Source organism: Pithys albifrons, chromosome 1 (genome assembly GCF_047495875.1).
Source record: "Pithys albifrons albifrons isolate INPA30051 chromosome 1, PitAlb_v1, whole genome shotgun sequence".
Classification (NCBI taxonomy): domain Eukaryota; kingdom Metazoa; phylum Chordata; class Aves; order Passeriformes; family Thamnophilidae; genus Pithys; species Pithys albifrons.
The window spans coordinates 120,798,938-120,818,405 of NC_092458.1; the positions used below are offsets into that span (position 1 = coordinate 120,798,938).

At 42.1% G+C, this 19,468-nt stretch overlaps 1 protein-coding gene across 2 annotated transcripts in view; it reads left to right on the top strand.

Annotated features, from left to right (window-relative positions):
• Positions 1 to 361: 361 nt before the first annotated feature.
• Positions 362 to 19,468, top strand: part of LOC139676733 (V-set domain containing T-cell activation inhibitor 1-like) — a 32,474-nt gene continuing 13,367 nt past the window's right edge. The window contains exons 1-3 of one of the 2 annotated variants that reach the window (XM_071565978.1): positions 362 to 373; positions 831 to 978; positions 3,452 to 3,595. The gene's annotated coding sequence lies outside the window, so the exon portion shown is untranslated. Of the gene's footprint in view, positions 374 to 830; positions 979 to 2,982; positions 3,054 to 3,451; positions 3,596 to 19,468 lie in introns of those variants that run through there. The other variant, XM_071565986.1, reaches the window with a different exon arrangement.

Here is a 19,468-nt window from a genome sequence, read left to right on the forward strand (position 1 = left end):
AAATACAAGAGTTAAACAAAATCCTCAATTGCATTTTACTCCAAGTGCTGAATTGTGGAATTATGCAACTATGTGCAAAAAAACCTCAGTGAAGCAACACCCTTGTTTGCAAATGCCTATAGAAAGAAAACCTTCAATTCCTTTATGAAATGCTATAGCAGAACATGCCAGACACTCAAAACAGAGTCCACAGCTCAGTGAGATTCAAGAGCTCTCTCGAGGAGAAAGGATTCTACCATGGCTGGATGCAAACATAAGGACTAAACATTGCTTGGTACTTGCACATCAAAAGCAGAGAACCAGGAAAGCAACAGTGCTTGACTGTGGAGCAAACAGAAGAAACAGCTTTTTTGAGACTGTAGAGGTTGAAAAGGTAGGCTTAGAAACTACAAGTGGTTGCCTCTGTGTTCAGCTGTATAGGAAACTAAACACACAAATGTCAGTCAAAAGTAATTGTAAGGAGATCAGGGGGGTTTAATCGTTTTCTATTCTCAATAGAAAGAATCAAGCAAAGTCTTAAGCACCTGCTTGAGCTAAGAACCAAGACTTGTGTCAGAGACTTTAGCAAAATCCATATTCTGAACATCTTCAGGTAGCACATTCATGCAAAGAAATTCTTCTTAACAAAAGGTGTATGTTTTGCAGGACTAAAGGCAGATAGTCCTAGAAAGAACTGCAATACATCCATGCTGCATTATTATAAGCAGCTCAAGTTTGGGAAAAGATGAAAGGTGAAATACTGAATGTTCCTGAGCTCTTACTATTGGTAAATGCAAGTCCTTACGTCAGCTGAACATACCAAGCCCTCAATAATTCCTTTTACTCCTCAGCTGGTCTCAAGAAAAACAGCCCCTCAGTATCTGAGTCACCACTTCACATCCTGCCCCGCTCCTGCACTTCCTCATTCAAGGCAGAAGTGATCACAGCAGCACGTTTGGATCTCGGCACATGCAGACAGGCTACTGAGACATGCCAGAGGTAAGCAAGACACCAAGTTTTCTGTCTTGTACTAGAAAGTGCTAAAGCTGCACTATCAGGGCTGTGGCTTTTTGGCTAAGGGCTTGTAAAATTGTTTCAAATGATGTAGACATGGGGAAAAATGAAAGAGAAACAATCTGGATTTGGCTTGTTTTGATTTTTCCTTTGTCATAAGCAACAGTTTGCTGGAGGAAAATATACAATTGAAGGATTTCCCAGTTAAAAATATTGCAGCTCTGTAACTCCACTCCCCTGCACTGGCTGCCAGCTGGGGTGTGCTTAGACTGCAAAATGAGAAGTGAGGCTGAGAGGTAACACTAAAGCAAAAGGCAGCTTTCACCTCACAGCCCAAAAGGCATTTTTAACTAATTTACTCACTGAGTACACTTTTATTTCTGCTCTTTACCTTTTGGTTATCTGTAGTCAGTAATGTGATACATTGACAGATGTGATTGAGTGGGGTTTCAGTTTAGTAAAGCTCAGAGAATGAACCGACTGAAAATAATCAAATTAGACTTACTGCCTCAAAATATCATCTGGGCTAGAAAAAAGGCTCAAGATGCACTCAGAATACTAGTCACACCAAAAAGGAAACTCTACATAACTGCTCAGGTTCTGAATGGTCACTGTTTACAAACTGACTGTGTGTAATAGCAGCTAAAAAGCCCCTTGCAAGGAGGGGAAGGGGTCCCAGGGCCCTGAGCAGTACACACACAGCCACACAACCCAAGGTGCAGTCTGCAGCTGGTGAAGAAGTCAAGTGTAAGAGTGAAAAGACATCAAAGAGGGAAAAGAGCTGCACAGGAGGGTTTTCCCAAGCTGTGAGTCACTGTGGTTTCTGCTATAACTGTTGGTGGACTTTGGAAAAGAAAAGAACAAAATACTGTTGCACAAGTAGACGTCAGACAAACTCACTGCCTTCAAGTTTTGAGAGAAGATTTATATTAGATGAATTAAAAAACAAAAAACAAACAAAAAAACCCCAAACCCAAAAACTACACAGCCACAGATATGCATACCAGTCCCTACAGTAGGGTGTTTAAAACAGCTTTCCAATTTTAAAATCTGTTTTTATTCTCAATAGCTTGTCCCTTCGTTTAAAAGGAACTGTACCCACCAAGGTCATGCAGGGAGAGAGGAAGGTGAGAAAGAGACACCTTGGAAAAATACAGAGCAACTGAAGCCACAAAGCCAAATTTCTCACAGCTCCATGTGAACTCAGACCTCTCAAGAGACAGCTCATGACAGACAATTTTGCCCTTTTGAAACCTAAATAGAAGTATTTCACCAGTTGATTAAAACTGAATCCTGAGCAAGGAGGGAAATGACACAGCTTTAGATTTCAGTTCTCATTAAATCAAAAAGTTTGCCATTATTTTGAGTTTAACTTGATAACACAAGAGTAAGTAATGTAAAGGTAGAAATCAGCACGTATTTTTCAATCTAGATAAATTATTCAGATATTTCTGGAAAAGCAGAGGATGTGGTAGGAAACTTTCATTCTGAGCCCTCTTCTTGTAACATAGACCAGGTTATTGAAATATTTACCAAGATGAGCCTTATAAAAGAGTCTCCAATATGCTGTCTCCAGTTATGAAAACCCTAAAATAAGATTACATGAGCATTTATACTACATTGAAGAGACTGATCCCTCTGGTAGAACAGTAACCAGTTAGAATCATAGAATGAATTGGGTTGGAAAAGACCTCCAAGACCATCAAGATCATCAGTTCTGCACATTTTTGTCTTCTAGAGAAGCCACTCGGGAGTTGGGGGAAGAACATTTTACTCTACTAAAGAAAAAGCCTATATATTATTTAAGAAATAAAGCAGAACCAAACAAACTACCACCCAACCACACACACACAGGTGCAGTCAACTCTTAGAGGGCTTGATGGCTTTTTCCCACCTTATCCTTGCAAATGGCATCTACAGCTTACTGCAGACATGGACCTGTTGTAGCACACCCTGAAGAGGTCCACAAAAACGATCAGTGTTGGAACACCTTTCCTCTGGAGACAAACTGAGAGAGTTGAGCTTATTCTGCTTGGGAGAAGCTCCAGGAAGACCTTAGTGTATCCTTTCACTATTTAAAGAGGGCTTAAAAGAAAGACTTTTTTCCAGGGCCTGTAATGACAGGACAAGGGACAAGGATTTTAAGCCAAAAGAGTGTAGATGTGGATTGCACACAGGAAGAAATTGTTTACTGTGAAGGTGGTGAGGCACTAGAATGGGTTGCTCAAAGACACTGTGGATGCCCCACCTATGGAAGCATCCAGGCCAGGCTGGATGGGGCTCTGAGCAACCTGGGCTAGTGGAAGGTGTCCCTGCCCATGGCAGTGCGGTTGGAACTGATGAACTCTAAGGATCACTTCCCACCCATTCTATGTATCTATGATAAGTACTTAAGAGTCCTTAGAAGAAGTGGATTTGGTTTCTGTCCCTCCCATTGTTTTTCTGAACTGTGTTACAGCCTTCCCTCTCACTCGGGATGAGAAGCCTATAGAGCCAACTGACCCTATGGAAGCTGAGCATTCCTGAACATCCACAGAAGGTGGCAGTCCAGGTGACAGGACACTGCATGCACACGTCAGTGACTGAGCTTTGTTTCCAAAAGGTAAGAGATAAAAGGAGAGGAAAGGAAAAACTATGAAATGTCCTCTGAGCAATGAAATATTTTTTGTTACAGTCCATTAAATATACACACACATAGAATGTGAATATGCACTCAGTGAACACTGACAATTTTCAGAGGCACATGGGGTTGTGTACACATTGTGAACATACCTGCAGCCAGATTATTCAAAGCAACCTGAGCCTCAGGGACTTCCAGTCATTGATTGCAGTTCCCATCTGCTCAGATATTTTTAAAACAGCACCTCAACACCTTCAGGCACATCTTAACCACACAGCAAGGCGTGGTCCAGAGGTTCCTGTGCTAACAGGGTCTGGAGAAGTGCCACTGTCTTGGAGTAGCATTGCACAGGCATGACTTCCCTGTGCTGATGGAAAGGTAGGAATTGCAGCTCCCCAAAATGCCTCACAAGGGGTTGCCTGCTCCTGACCTGGGACAAGAGCTCAGATCAGCACAAAGCTAAGAAGGCACCCGTGGCTGCTCAGACCTGTCCCAAGGCACCTTTAACCACCTATAGTGTATAGAAGAAGCAAACCAGAACTTCCACTAGCTTGAGTTTTCAGCTGGGTCTGTTGCTGGAGGTAAAAAGAAAGGTTAGTTTTGATAGTGACATTTTGGTTTTGTTGAGGTATTTTTCTCTAAGTTTTCCCTTCTGCTCACAGGGAGTCCTAAATTAAAAAAACAAAACAAAAAAAACCCCACAACACAAAAAAAAAAAAACACCTAAAGCCACATTCAGCATCACTAAAGGGAATCTTCATTTTACGACTGTAGCCAATTCCAGATTTGGTTGTTCTCTCATCTGGTTTTCACAGAATGGTTTGAGGTGGAATGGACCTTATAGATTATCTCATTCCAACCCTGCTGCAATGGCCAGGGACACCTTCCATTAGATCAGATTGCTTAGAGCCCCTCCAACCTGGCCTTCAACACTTCCAGGGATGGAGTAGCCAGAGCCTCCCTGGGCAGTCCCTTCGAGTGCCTCACCACCCTCACAGTGAAGTACTTCTCCCTAATACCTAATCTAAACCTACTCTCCTTCAGCTTAAGACTATTCCCTCTTGTCCTTTCACTATGTGCCCTTGTGAAAAGTCCTGCTCCAGCTTTTATTGTAAGCTCCTTTATATACTAGAAGGTGCTTTAAGGTCTTCCCAGAGCCTTTTCTTCTCCTGGCTGAACAACCCCAACATTGTCTGCCTTCAGAGAGGAGGTGCTCCAGCCCTCTGACCATCTTCATGGTGTCCCCTGGACCCAGAAGATCCACATCTTTCTTACACTGAAGACTCCAAAGTTGGACACAATAGTCCAGGTGTGGTCTCATGAGAGAGGCAGAATCCCCTTCCTCCGCCTGCCCAGGACACAGTTGTCTTTCTAGGCTGCGAGTGCCTATTGTAGGGTCATGTTGAGCTTCTCATACCCAACTCTTCACTCCAAATTCAATTCTGTTGTATAAGCAAAGCATGCTGGTGAAGCAAGTAATTTAGCTTTTGCTTGGTGTAGTTGAAGAATGTAACTTTAATAAAGATTAGGAAGGATAAACAAAAGAGGCAAATTTTTCATCTACAGAACAGTAGGGGGTTTTAATTTTTAAAATTACTTCTACAGCTTAGTTTTGCATGCAGGTGTTTTTCTCTCACATCTCCTTGTGCACATACTATTATGCAGTTTTCTGTATTATTTTATTTCACTTAGAATTTCCTTGCAAGGCTACTGGAAAGACCTGGCTCAGTGAGATGGAGGAGACTGCTATTTGCTTGACTTTTGTCTCACACCAATTTATGACTATAGATAGTTGTAGAGTCCACTTGTATTTCTCAACTAAGTGCATTGACATATAATTATTTCACCTCTGGCTTCTTTCTTAACTTCTAAGTTTCCCATGTTCTACATTACCATGTGCTGAAGTTCTGAATCATAAGTTTTTTGTAAAAGCAAACTTGCTTTCCTCTCCTTTATCAGTAATCTTGCCAGAGTAGTGTTTACTGTGACTGTGGGTAGAGAGTTACCAAAGCTGGAGCCAAGCAAATCCTTCTCAAAAGCATTGATTTATTTTGACATCAGGAAAGGGAAGAGCATCCAAAACTCCCTATATTCCCTTGTTGAGGCAGCCCAGCTTAAACTTGGTTGCTTTTTTTAAAAAGACATTTCCAAGGTCTAAAGGAAGTTGCTGTATGTGCCTTCTGCATCCCTGCATGATGCAAGCTGATTATTGAAAACATCTGAAGAAACAACATATTCCAGCTATCCAGCTCTGGAGGAGCTGCTGTTGTCTTTCTTCCCCATCACCATGAAGAGTGTAAACAACACTGAACTGCTCCCAAAACACACATCTTTGTAGTCTCTCAGTTGCCATGAACTCTTACTTCCTGACCGGTGACAATTTCCTCTTACCCAAATGCAGTTTACTGTCTAGACAAGAACATCTCTCAGATAACAATGGTGAGGGAAACAAAAAGAAAGATGCCCAGAAGCATTTGTGAAATCCAAGAAGTGAGAGGAGGCAGGATAGGAGTGTCACTACCTTTCCAGCTCTTCCATATACCCAGTGAAGGCCATCCCAGGGTTTAATTAACTCCCATAAACTCCTCACTCAATCAGCCATACCAATGCTTCTGAAGACTCAGGCTGCAAGCTAAGTCTTCCTTGCAGCTGGTAGAACTATAGTTAGCATTTGAGTCACATTTCTGAGAGATTTTTGAACACTAAGCATGACCTTGTAGCAATCTAATGCTCCTTTCTACTAGGATCTATAGAGTAGAATCTACAAGACCTCCTACTGTCTGCCACAACAAAATGGATATTCTTTTACAGATTGATTTGATTGTTTGTGATGAGGAAGGATTTTTTCTTGACAAAAAAGGCTTCAACAACATGTAAGGATGGGAATGGAAGTTCCCTGGGGTTCCCATGTTGTGTTACATCTCTTGAACTTTCTAAGTCCTCTGCTGGGAAAGCAGTGAGGGGGATAAATTAAAAGATTTAAGGCTAAAAGGTTTTCCTGGAAAAGTCTCCTCTACAAGAGAGAGTGGAAGATAGCTGTGCCAAGCTAGAGAGTCAGGGGTCAGCATTTCGTTTGTCACTAGGACTCATTTAAGTCCCTATGCTGTAACACATGTCAATACCTCCTCTCCCCATTTCTTCACTCCCCACAGAGGAATGAAGCAGAAAAGAGTGGGTTGATTTGTACTAGCCTTGTCATCCATCCAATGAATATGCTCTGGGGAATCCTAATTCCATAAACATTGCTTCGGCCCACATTTGGGATCTATTAATGCCAGGGAAAGCAGCAGCGCCTTGCTAAGTGCAAACTCCTTTCATGACTCCAGGATGCAGTAGCACAAGTGCCTGGATGAGGCCTTAATATTCTCAAACCTAAAAGTAAAATACCTAATTAAAGAGCTAGCAGGGCTCCATGGTAGGTTTGTCTGGGGGATCTTTGAATTTCCTCATGGGAAACTTCTGCCCTCAAAGACAGTCCTCCCCACAATTAATTTTACCTTTCTGGAGCCTCACTACAGCTGCAATTTTCATGGTGGTCATGGAACAAACCCACTGTATTACAGGTGTTTTCCAAACACTGCTTTCACAGCTGAAGTTGAACTCTCTTCAGATGCAAAGTGACATGCTGGTCTAAGTCAATGCAGCTTTGCTGGCTTGACATGGTTCAAGAGTATCCCTTCCTCAGCCCAACTACAGATGTGTTCCACACCTCAGAGGAAAGAAGGATCTAAGTCAGGATAGCCTTTGTTAAAATTCAGTTTTATTGTCTTGGTTCACATTTTCCCCTGCTGTCTTTTTGTGTTGAGAGAGGTATGAGCAAGTTTCCACCCAGAAACAGTCCTCACATGAAGAGGATATTTACATCTCCAGGGGGTGTAAATGTGCTATTTCAGCTCCAACTCTCCTTGCATTTGCAGCCCATGGTGCAGGGATGTAAGAAACAGAGCTCAGTGAGTTAACACAAGTCATGGTAAAGGCCACCACTGACTTACTACCATCAAGTAGATCAGAGATACCCCATGTCTTACCATGGATAGGGAAGGGCAAATCTCAGACATTTTGCCATCCCTGAACAACTGCATAAAAATAGGGTTGCTTCAGTTTCAAAAATCTGTGTTCTGCTTCAGAGCTGCTCTAAGGTGCTCACTGTCCCTCAGCTGCCAACTCAACCTCCCAAATAATTGTTTATATCTTGAATGAGGGATTATTTAAAAAAACATGTAAGACTCATAGTTTAGTTCTCTAAATAAACAGTCATAGAAGCCAAGGTCAGCTTCAAGGTCCTCAAAGTCTGAGACATTGTAAGATACAAAATTAACAAGACTTTTCAAATCCCATCTGGTAGTAAGACTGGAATGTAAGGGCTTTGAACTGCAAGCATGAGATCAGCATATTAAGATCTAGAGAAGATTTCCATGAGTACTCTGAGGCAGTACTTCAAAACTAGGTCATGTAAACTTAACTTATTTTGAGTGCTTCTTACAAGTGATTTCTCCCTTGGGTTGAACCCATAGGCTATCACTTTGTTTAATAGCTATCAGTTAAAGCACAGCACAAATCACACCTATAATTACTAGTTAACTTTCCACAAATGTGTCAGCAAGGGGAGAAAAAATGGATCTTTTTCCATTACATATTCTCACAATGGACATTTGTGTCTGTAAAAAGGGCGGCTGTAATGCTTAGCACCATTCAATACTGCTCTAAAGATCCAAAGAAAATATTTTGTTTGCCAGCATTCTAATGAGTCCTCAAGATGTTTGGCAGCTCCCCATAAACTACGCACAACGGCATCCCTCATCAATTAGCACTTTGTACTTTCCCTCAGAGTTAGAGATGCAGTAGGTTGCACAGCATGTCCCATCAAACTCCTCCCCACTGCCCCAGCTGAAGTTACAAGATGCAGTTCGGGTAAGCAGCATTACATTGTCACATTCCCATCAAAGATCAACCAACCCAATTTCTCATTGAACGCATCAGCTCTTTACACCAGTAAGCAAATATAAATTGGAGAAGGAATCCTGCTTTTCCAAATCAAAGTTTCTGTATAGCTTTCACTCCAAGCTTAGTCATTTCTGAAGCCCTAAATCTTGTCATCTGTTACCATAAATACTCAGAACTCAGGTTTGGGGCACATCGAAAAGACGGATTTTCATGAAGTTTTAGCATCAGGAGAGGATGTGAGTTCAGCTGTGGGAACAGAGCACATCCCTTCCCAGCAGTTGGAAAACCCACTCAGTTGCTACATCTGTCTAGACTAAAAGTAGTGCATTGCAATGACAAAAATCCTCCCAGATACAGCTTTGTTAGACAACTCTCTGGAAGTGTCTACTTCCCTAGAATCTGATGGCAAAGCAGAAAAACAACTGTTTTCTCCAGCAGCAACAGCTGTGCACTAATACTATTGTGCTCCAGGAGGGTCTGACTCTAGTGGAAAAATACTCATAAGTACTTTGAGACATAAAAGTATGGGCATCCTTTTCATCCTAACAAACATCCACGGCATACTACAAGATGCCAGAGACTCCAGCCAGATACAGTCCTGCCTCTGTACTTGTACATGCATAAATAACATTTTAAAGTATTTGGCCTAAGATTTTAAACATATTTTCTGCAAGAACTGAATAAAGGAAGGTAGTATTATTTTTCAAAAGTGTAGCAGGAGTTCTTAGAGAAACCAAACAGCCATTGATCTCTCACATATATAGAAACAGTTCCTTCAGCTGATGCTTTGCATGTCTTGCTCTCATTTACACAAAACAGGGCTGTTCACTGGTGTTTGCAGTTCTCAAGGTGTTATGGCAGAAAGCTAAGATCTTGTCTCTGATTTGGGTACACATACATCTTAAGAGATCACTAAAGCAGAGACTATCAGAAGAGCTTGAGTGTAAATAGTTTAAGAATTATCACAACTAGAATGCTCAACATTTTGTCACAATTCTAGGACATGTGAATAGAGAAACCTTTGAGAAGCCTGGTCCTGCAACTGCATAGGCATAACCGTCTGCTCAGCTTTGGATGGCCTCATAAATTACCTTCATTCTCTGATGGTCCTAGAGAAGACAAAGACTCAAAGCTCTAAGGTGTTATTAGAGAATTCCACTCACACACACCCCCTTTGATTTTTGGTACGCCTGGAGCAATCAGCACATCTTTGTGCCCTTTACACCCCAAGTTACACCATGCACCCAATTAGCCATTTTGTCCTGTATAACACATACTTAATGGTGCTTCCAAAAATTGGTGGCACAGACCTACTCACTCAAATGCTCCAACTCACTTTTTTCTGGATTTCCAACGAACAGTTATTAATCCAGGTGATGCAAAACCTCCTGACTTGTGCACAACTCCAGCCAAGAGCTTGAACTGTGCCAAAACAGATATGCCACTTGCTACTGTGCAAAAAAACCTTTGTGTTTAAGGCCCTGTAGAGGCCAAACCAGCTCCTCCAGCTATCCAGAGCTCCTGGATCACAACAGTGGATCTGCAACCTGTTCCGCCCTTGTGGAAGCAGCTACTGGGCCTGGATCATCAGAGGGAAAAATCCCTGGTGTGGAACAACATCAGAAGGTATTTCACGGGGTGTTAGCCAGTGGAAAGAGCAGGCACTCCAGGGAGATAAGCACATGTGTTGAGAGTAGACAGGTGTCACACCAAGGGGAGCTTCAGCTACAGCACTGCCAAGACTTCTCAACAACACTGCTGAAATTAAGTGCTGCTGCTTTGGAAAGGGCACAGACACCTGGGGAAAGGTCTAGAGACTCAGCTGTAGACCAGTGCAATGCTCTGCTGAATTTGCCAGCCTTATTTTGGCTGTGCATTTCACACCCTCAACTTCCACTTTGGGGCTAGTTGAAAACAAACTGTAAAACTAAGTTCACCTAAACTTTCACAGGGGGTTTCCTATCTTGAAAGCGTAGAACCACAGAGGTCAGACTGATCTTTCATAGCATGAAAGCTTGTGGTTTTGCACAAGCTGCTCCTCTTTCTTTTTAAGTCATTGCTTACCAACATGCTTAAAACAGCATAGGCATATAAAAGTTCTGTTTGGTGTCTCTGACACTGAGAAATTTGGTGCACTCTAAATTACAGAAAAGAGGTGGCAGCAGCTCCCCTGGTGTAGATGCAGGCTGCCTACACAGTCAGCAAGCTCCACTTACAGAAGAGCTGTACAAAGTTGATCCAGTGACTCATTGCTGAGGTACTTTGTTTCTGCCCAGGGCCATATCTAAAGTGACCTCCACTAAGCCCTGGGATGGCCTTATTGTTCACTGTCTGGTGACCACCAGATGTTATTGCAACACAAGACATCTGGGCAGCATTTATGAGCTTGACAACATCTGGTTGTTTTCAGATATTAAATCTCCAGCCTACTTTCAGCTGTGTCCTACTTTCAAATGACAAGTATTGTGCTCTCTGGCATTAAAAACAGTAATTGGTGAAAGGGTACATGGCTACAACTGAAGTAAGCTTCCTTTGAGGTGATGAGACAATTCACTACCAGACTTCCATTTTCACTGAACTATATCACATTGGAAGAGCAAGCTAAAGGCAAGTTCCCCATGTACACCTAAACAAGAGAGCAGGGAGCATGTGAAAATTCACTGTACACACACACAGCCACAGGAAGAACAGGATACTGCTCTGATAAAAGAGTAGAGGGAAGGATGCCACCTCTTTCTTGTGCCATGATTCTGAACAGAAACACATCTGTATGAAGCAAAGACCAGTGGTCTTTTGGAGTGCTTCAAAAGAAAGGAGTTGCTTGCTGTGCTTCCATCCCCAAGCTTTTTACTTTGAAAAGCAGCCAGCAGCTCCCTGTGTGGTCATAATTATAGATGGGGTGAAAAAGAGCAATGCTATTGCACTAATAACAGAAATTGCTCTTTTGCTGGTGGGACAAGAATGAGAAAAGACCTGATCCATGCATAGAGTACTCGAGAGATGGGTGCTTCAGATGGAAAATGATTTGGCTGAACTGAATCTGAAGCAAGCGTTAACAAGATCTGAAAACTTTAAGAAGGTTGAGAAACATTCCAGAGTAGAGGGCCTGCAAGAAGTGCTTATGATCCCTACTCTTCTTTTTCCTACTCACACAAATTGCCTGTTCAAGGCCTTTCCTTCAGACAATAAATACATCCACCTCAGATGTAAAGAAAATACTCTACAGCCTTCCAGCACCTGGGCAAAATAACTTGAGCATCGCAAGACAACTCTGTTGTATATTGTATGTACATCCTATTAACTCTATATATGACTCTGCTTGGAACAATTATTTACAGCTTAGCAAAACAAGCATGAAGTGCTCACAGGCACTTTTAGGGGCTCCTATTTAGGATCTTGTTTGTGTCCATCTTTGATGAACAGAATTTAGTTGGACCTTAACCTTTCCATAGTTGCAACACAGTCACAGATCTAGAAACTTTCTGCTCTGATACCAAAGCAGTTACGTTTAAAAGACACTATAGACTTCAACCTCATAAATATTTTCAAAAAGCAGTGGTTGGGAAGGCAGTTCCCTTGGAAGGAATTTAAGCCTGCAATATTTGGCAATTCTCAGTCTTATTTTTGTCACTGGTTTAAGAGTACTTGAACTATTAGGACTTCATCTTTTTACTAGTGTAAAGTATTCCACGAGTACTTTGTATTTTACCCTGGCTAACTATTGCCAAGATGGGCTCCTGGAGAAGGAAACAGCTTTTCCTTGTCTTAGTTATTTACATTCACTGTGCTTATCTGTTATTCTCTTGCCTAGCAAAAGGTGCCACCAGAACCTGCAGGAATGTCAGAGATATTATGTTAGAACCAAAGGTACTGGGTACGTGCTGTAAATTACTCAGAAGAAGTTGTTCTGTGAACAACTCCTCCCTCCTCAAAAAGTTCTCACAAACTACAGTTGCAGGTCTGTTTATAAGAATTAAAAGAAAGCAAACCACAAATCAAACCCAGACACCTTCACTTTTGCTTTGACAGAGCAATGCTGCTAGAGACACCAGCTCCTTTGGGTTCAGCAGCTGACATCAGTAAACTAATTAATACCATTGATTTGCCCCAGGATTTTTTCCAGATCTATAAAGTCTTTATGTTGGACAGTTGGTTATAAACATGTTCAAACAACTGCATGTTGTAGCAGAGTAGAAGAACTCGGGGTGTGACTCATGTGGTTTCTCTCTCTTGGAGGAGCCATTGTAGGAGTTTATCTTCCAGGTGTACAAACCCTCAGTGAGGTGCTTTGTGTGGGCCTCTGTCAGTTCAGTTACAAGTGACCATCATTCTCCAGGGAAGAGCCAAGACAAGTTATACCAGCCTCAGGTAATCTCAGTTTTTCTCCTCTCACCCTGGCACCCTGAGCTTCCATTTTCAGAACCAACATTCCCAGTGTTTCTGTGTCCAATGCAGCAACTATAACAGTATAGGCTACTAATTAGCCTCATTTACCTGTGAGGCTCATCAATACTTAATTGCTTCCTAGAGAATGAAAATCAACATTTTCTGAGCTTGATCCAACTTTCTTCCTTTCCTCAGACCTGTTAGGAAACATACATTCAACTGATTGTAGCATTACAAGTCAGGCATGAGACGTATTATAGTAACAGGTCTGATAAAGGAAAAAATAAACTGACTGCTGAGTCTTGGTGGAATCGTGTGTCTGTATCACTAGCAATGGCATCTTCCCTCAAAGGTTAAGCTATTGTCAATTTGCAAAGAGGAGAGAGGAGTCACAATCCAGAAAGGAAACTGGTACTCCTTGAGCCTACTGCTGGCAAAAATAAACATCCGCAGGTCAGGATTTTCCCTGCTCTCACAGCATCGGGCTGGAAAGTAATTTTGGAGAATAGAAATTCTCTGGCATTAGTGTGTTACACTTCCTCCTAGACAAGGCATCAAACAAAAGTAATAAAGGCATTTTATTGACTATTATGTCAGCTCAAAGCAGTCTCTCGAGCCTGAAATAGTTTCCCTTCTGCTTCCAGGAAATTCCCCTAGAATTTCCCTTTTGTCTCCCTTGTGATCAGGCTATATCCACTACACGAATGCAAAACTTCTGAGGGAGGGAGATTTCCTCTTTCCTTCTTTGGACTGATAACCTTTACCAAGGGGGTTTTATAAATCCTGTCTTGGTGTGAGAGGTAATTGCAGACAAAAACACATTTATAAAATGGATAATACATTGGAGCTTTACAATATAAATAGCTCAATACTGTTCATAGGATGCTCTGAGGTTAAACAGACCTTAAAGTTCATCTAGTTCCAAACTCCTCTGCCCTGGGCAGGGACACCTTCCACTAGACCAGGCTGCTCAGAGTCCCATCCATCCTGGCCTTGGGTTCTTTCTTACTGTTCAGTAACTCAGTTATTGCAGAGTTATATCCACCCTAAGTTTTATGGCCCTTCAGCTGCACTATGTCAAGACGCTGTGTGGATGGAATAAAAGGAATCATATTTATGAGCTTTTAGGGACTTACCAGTTGTAAGCAGTGGAAGAAATCAAGGCTGCTAAGAGACCTTAAGTGCTGGGCAGGGAGCTGAGGTCGGACAACTCACCTACTGCAGCATTTGCAGGACAACAGGCAAATCATAATCTCACTTAAATCACAAAGCCTGGCTGAACCAGAGGGCTGGGATCTGGCTGGAGTTGGGAAGCAAGAAGCAGCTCTGCTCTTCAATGCTCATCCCTCTGTAGCAAGAGGGAACATCCTGTCTCACCTTTCTGGCAGCCACTAGCCCTGCTCTTTTCCATGAATTCTACCAACAATACCCTCTTTACCGTGGTTTTTCAAGAAGCCTGAACCAGCCTTGTCCATGCCCAGCTGTGCATGTGCCAGGGAATCCTTGTCCCTCTGTGGGAGCTTAGTAGCAAAGAAAGAGCTTAAATAATCATGAGATATCCAATGTAGATGCAAGTTGAGGAGTTTAGCCCATTGAATGATGGAGCTGCAAACTATTAGCAGAAATTTAAACTAGGTGAAGTGATTTTGATATAGGGAGGTTTCTACAAGTAACAGACTAACAATAGGATTAGGATGTCATCCTCATCTTCAATGAGAAATAAATCTTTCACATAGGGAATCTCTAATCCAGATGACACAAACTCCTTTAAGGCAATTAATAACTGCAGTGGGAGGGGTGGGAGGGAAAGGCCACAAGACAAAGGAGAGCATGGAGAGGTGCCTGCCAACCACACCCATACCAGACAAGAACTTCCCATGTATTTCATTCCATTTTAGTTCTTCATGTCTGTATCTGGTTTATGAGAAGCTGCATTCAGGGATTGATATTACTTCACACACTGGCTAAAGAACAAAAAATAATTAAAATGTAGATACCTGCAAGGGCCAGGGGAAGGGCAGAGAGGTAACTTTATTTCATCCATATTCTCTCCTACCCCAATATAGTCCACAAAATTTCTCCTCGTTTTATGTCTAGTGAGAACCTCGCATACAAAGGCAGTAAGAGGGTTAAGTAAGGGTTTTGGGGGATTATGGCAGTAAGTAGGCAAACATTTTGCCAAAAGTGTTACTATACCCCAAACTGGATCATCTCTTCCCTCACAATCAGGTCTCATTTTTATAACTAGCTTCAGAGCATCCCCTTCAGAAATATTAGTATTGCTCAGTGTTGTATTAATCCAAACATTTTCACTGACATCAGTTAACTTAATAATGCCTTCAGGACTCCTCATGTGATTGAATCTGAGCATCAGCTGAATTCTTTGGTTGTTCAGTGCTCCAGAATCAGGTAATACCACTGATTCAAGGGTTACTTTGAACAGATGCCAGAATTTAAAAAAGCCAATAGTGAAGAATGAAAAGTTAAAGTCCTAATTTCTATGAGAATATTCTACTCTAGAGTATCTCTAAATTCAGAGGTTAAACAGTCAAACAAACCACCATCCAGAGAGTTCTAGAAGCAGATGTTCAGATGGGAACTGCCTCCAAAAATCAGAAAAAATGCACAACACGGATTTACACAAAGGAACTCTTGTCTCTGCCTGCATTGTCACTTGGGAGGGAGCTACTTCCATAAGGCTACAGTTTTCTAAAAGGCAAAGCCCCACACAACTCTGCCTTTTCATGTAACCGCAATCTCTTGAAAGAACAGATTTTTATTCTTGAGGAGAATTATTTATTCACTAAAGGCAAAAAACCCAATTTTTATTTTTTTGGAACTGGCATATAAAGAGCAGTGGAAACTTCCAGAAGAGCAAAAAGGAATTGAGAAGAAGAGGAACTTTGGGGGGAGCTGTCAGAAAGACTTCACAAGAAGGAACAATGATTTTTTGGTTTCACTCCACAAGTTTCATAAAAGACCATGAGACTACTGCACACCAGTAGTCACAGGGAAAAAGCCTCACCGCCGAGCACAAGACCAGGTTAAGGGTGGGATACCCCATATGCTGCTGAGGCTGTGCTTCCTGAGCTGTCACCCAAACAGGGTCAGAACTGCAGCACTCAAACCCAGGAGGACTTGTGATATGCAACACAGGGAGAGACAGGGGTTGGAACACTTACTGAGGATTTAGAGGTAAGAAATTTCTTCCTATGCTAGGAGTTTTTCTGACAGGAGAAAGCAAATGAAAGGCACTGCCCTGCCATAGGGCAGCAGCATTCTCTTGAAAAGGTAACTGCTAAATCTAACACAAAAGTTATCTCACACAGAGAGTAAAGAATGTTTTAAGAGAGCTCAGTACTGAAAATTAGATGTCACAAAGCTGCCTGACACCAACTCCCCAGGCAGCAGAGAGTGTCCCTCTGAGACCTGTGTACAGACATCCTTCTAGGCCTTGGACTGACCTTGGCCCAAGGGAATCAAGCAAGTAACAAATACAAAATCTCAGAAGTGACAGCTGAAAATATGAATGCCATGGATCCCGTCTGAGAATTCAATCAGATCGGACTTAACATGAAACCGAGTATTCAAAAAACTGTAGCATCACTTGCCCAGTGTTGAATTCTGCTCACTTGCATACCAAAAGCATGTTTCCTTCCCTCTGAAACTTGAAATGAAACGTGCCACATTTAGCATCAGCCCCCTGAGCCACAAAACCCTTCCCATTTTACAAAGCCGCAAACTACTTCAGTCGAGTCTGAGACCTATTTAGAAAGGTTATTCTGAAATCAAGAGCACAGTCTTCTTTCCCAAGCCTTCCAGTTTACCAAGAGTGTTAGGTCAGACAGTCCCTTTTTGGTCAGACACATCTAGAGTTCTGCTCTTTTTCTTCAAAGCTTGGGGAAGATGCTTATGTTTGAATCAAGGAAACTGATGTGTTGTAAACTGTAATTTCTGTTTCCCTTACATGTTCTATTTCTATACAACATGATAAATTTCTCCTTAACAAAACTATTTATTAAAAGCCAGGGTAGGGGGTGCAAGTTTCTGCTGCAGTACCTGCGTGTGGTAGTGGGGCAGGCTGTGATGGAGGGGCTGGAGCACAAGTCTGATGAGGAGCAGCTGACAGAGCTGGGGAGGCTCAGCCTGGAGAAAAGGAAGCTCAAAGGAACCTCATTGCTCTCTACAACTATCTGAAAGGAGATTGCAAAAAGGTGGGGGTTGCCCTCTTCTCCCAGGTAACAAGTGACAGAACATGATGAAATGGCCTCAAGTTGTGCCAGATGTTTAGATCAGATATTAGGAAAAAAAAATCACTGAAAGGGTTGTAAAGTACTAGAACAGGCTGTCCAGGATTGTGTTGGAATCACTATCTCTGGAAGTGTTCAAAACACATAGATATGGCACTTCAGGACATGGGTTAGGGGTGAACATGATGGTGGTGCTGGGCTGACAGTTGGACTTGATCTTAAAGGGTTTTTCCAGTCTTAAAAGGTCCATGATTCTACAGCTTCCCACTGCAAGCAAGTCATGCACCATCACTCATTCAATCGTTATCCCTGAGAATGAAAAACTTTTCAGATTAGATAAGAATTTGATAATCTTTCAGTGCCCAGATCTGACTATGGCCCATGATAAGCCTGAAATAGGCAATGGGAAATTCCAGCAGCACGGGGAAACACAGCAAGCCCAAAGGCAGCACTCCACCCACCACCTCCACAGCAGGGGAGATGTGACTGGAGCACAGGGAGGAAACAGGGGGGGGCACGGGCAGAGCACACAGAACTCCAGTGCACAGCAGAGAAGGGCAAGCTCAGAGAATTACAACAGCTATAAGCTTGGATAAAAGAAACAAACATGAAAACCAGACCAACCACTGATCCAAGGCTCAGCTGCCACCACAGCACATTTTGCAGCCTGAAGCTCCAGGCAGCCCCCAAAGGAAGCAGAGGGCACTTCTCCCCACTGCCTTGAGCCACGAGGGTGGATCACACAGCTATAGAAACACTCCCTGTCACTGCCCACAAATTCCCAGAAAATTGCTTTCAAATTAGGATAATTTCAAAACCTATAAACCTAAAAGAGAAATCCACTGTCATTTTTTAGTGTGTATCAGCATGTATCCTCCTCCAAGATCTCTTAAATATCTCTCCTTGAACTAATTACAGGACAGGGCTGTAAATGATGCTTCATGTTGTTTACAGGTTGCTTTCAGATAAGTCCAGACGTAATCACCCAGTTTCGGTACAGACTGTTGCATCATAAAACTGTCTTTAAGAAACCAGACTAATTTCCACTTGCAAACTCACTCATTAGCTTTCTATTAGCTAATAGCTTTTACCTAAAGGTAAAAGGACCGTGTGCTTACATGAGTGGAGAGCATTTAAAGAAATGACAGCAAGTTGCCTTAATGTGGGTAAGGAATAGTAAAGTGACATTGCTCTGCACAGGATGCACTCAGGATTTCACTAAGTCATGGAGAAAAAGGTGACTCTCACATCGCCCCTCCAAGCATCAGTAACAACAGTCAGCTTGCATAAGTCTGTTTTCAAAAGACAAAGGTATACAGGAGAGGTAGGGGAAAAAAAAAAACACCAAAAAAACCACCACATACTTGGAGAAACTACCAGTGACCAAGCTACCAAGCTTTGCCAGGTGCAGAATGAGAAGTTTCCATCTTGCAGTGGCCATCATTCTTCTGCTAGGGTATTTTGGCTAATTCTGTCAGAATTACTGGTGCCTTCTCCAGGTGGTGCCTGCTCCAACTTGTATCACCATTCATTCAGTGCCCAGCTACATTTCCCAAATTACTCAGCCAGTGCTGGATGTTGGCAAATGAAGTGGAAGAGCAAATCATCTCCTTCCATAGAACACACAAATTGTCATGCCCACATAGTTCACAGCAGCTTTTAAATCACCCTCACACTCTGCACTCACCACACAGAGGTGTCTCCACTGTGTCCAGAGAATTCCAGCTCAGCATCTCCCTCCCTGCCCTGGCCAGCACTCTACTTCAGCCCACCATACCATAAAAGCTTCACTCAATGCTTCCCTACATTTTCAGCTCCCAGGTCCTTTCTGATCTATATCCCAAACTGAATGCATAAAGACTTGAATAATAACGTTTAGACCCCTTCTCATCCCCATCTCTCCTGCATTGCAAAGAGACAACTTGAATCAGTTTGCTTTGAGACATAAAGCCCTGAACATTTGATCTCTTGCCCACTTGATTAATTTAATTGCAAGGTGAGCCAACATGTTTGATAAATGTCTTGGCACATGACGCAAAAGTTGGATGACAGATTTCCAAGAAGATCATAGTTTAATAATATGCTTTATAGTTTAATCATATTCTTTAATTACATTAATGACTTAGTTATTTCAGGTATGTTAGTGTGTTAAAGAGGTATAAACTGGCATTTGAATTCTTCAGGAAGTAGTTGCTCATTGCAGAGCCTTAATCAGTTAATTATTTTAACCTCTGAAAAAAAATAAGTCCTAAATAATTCATTCATCTGATTAAAA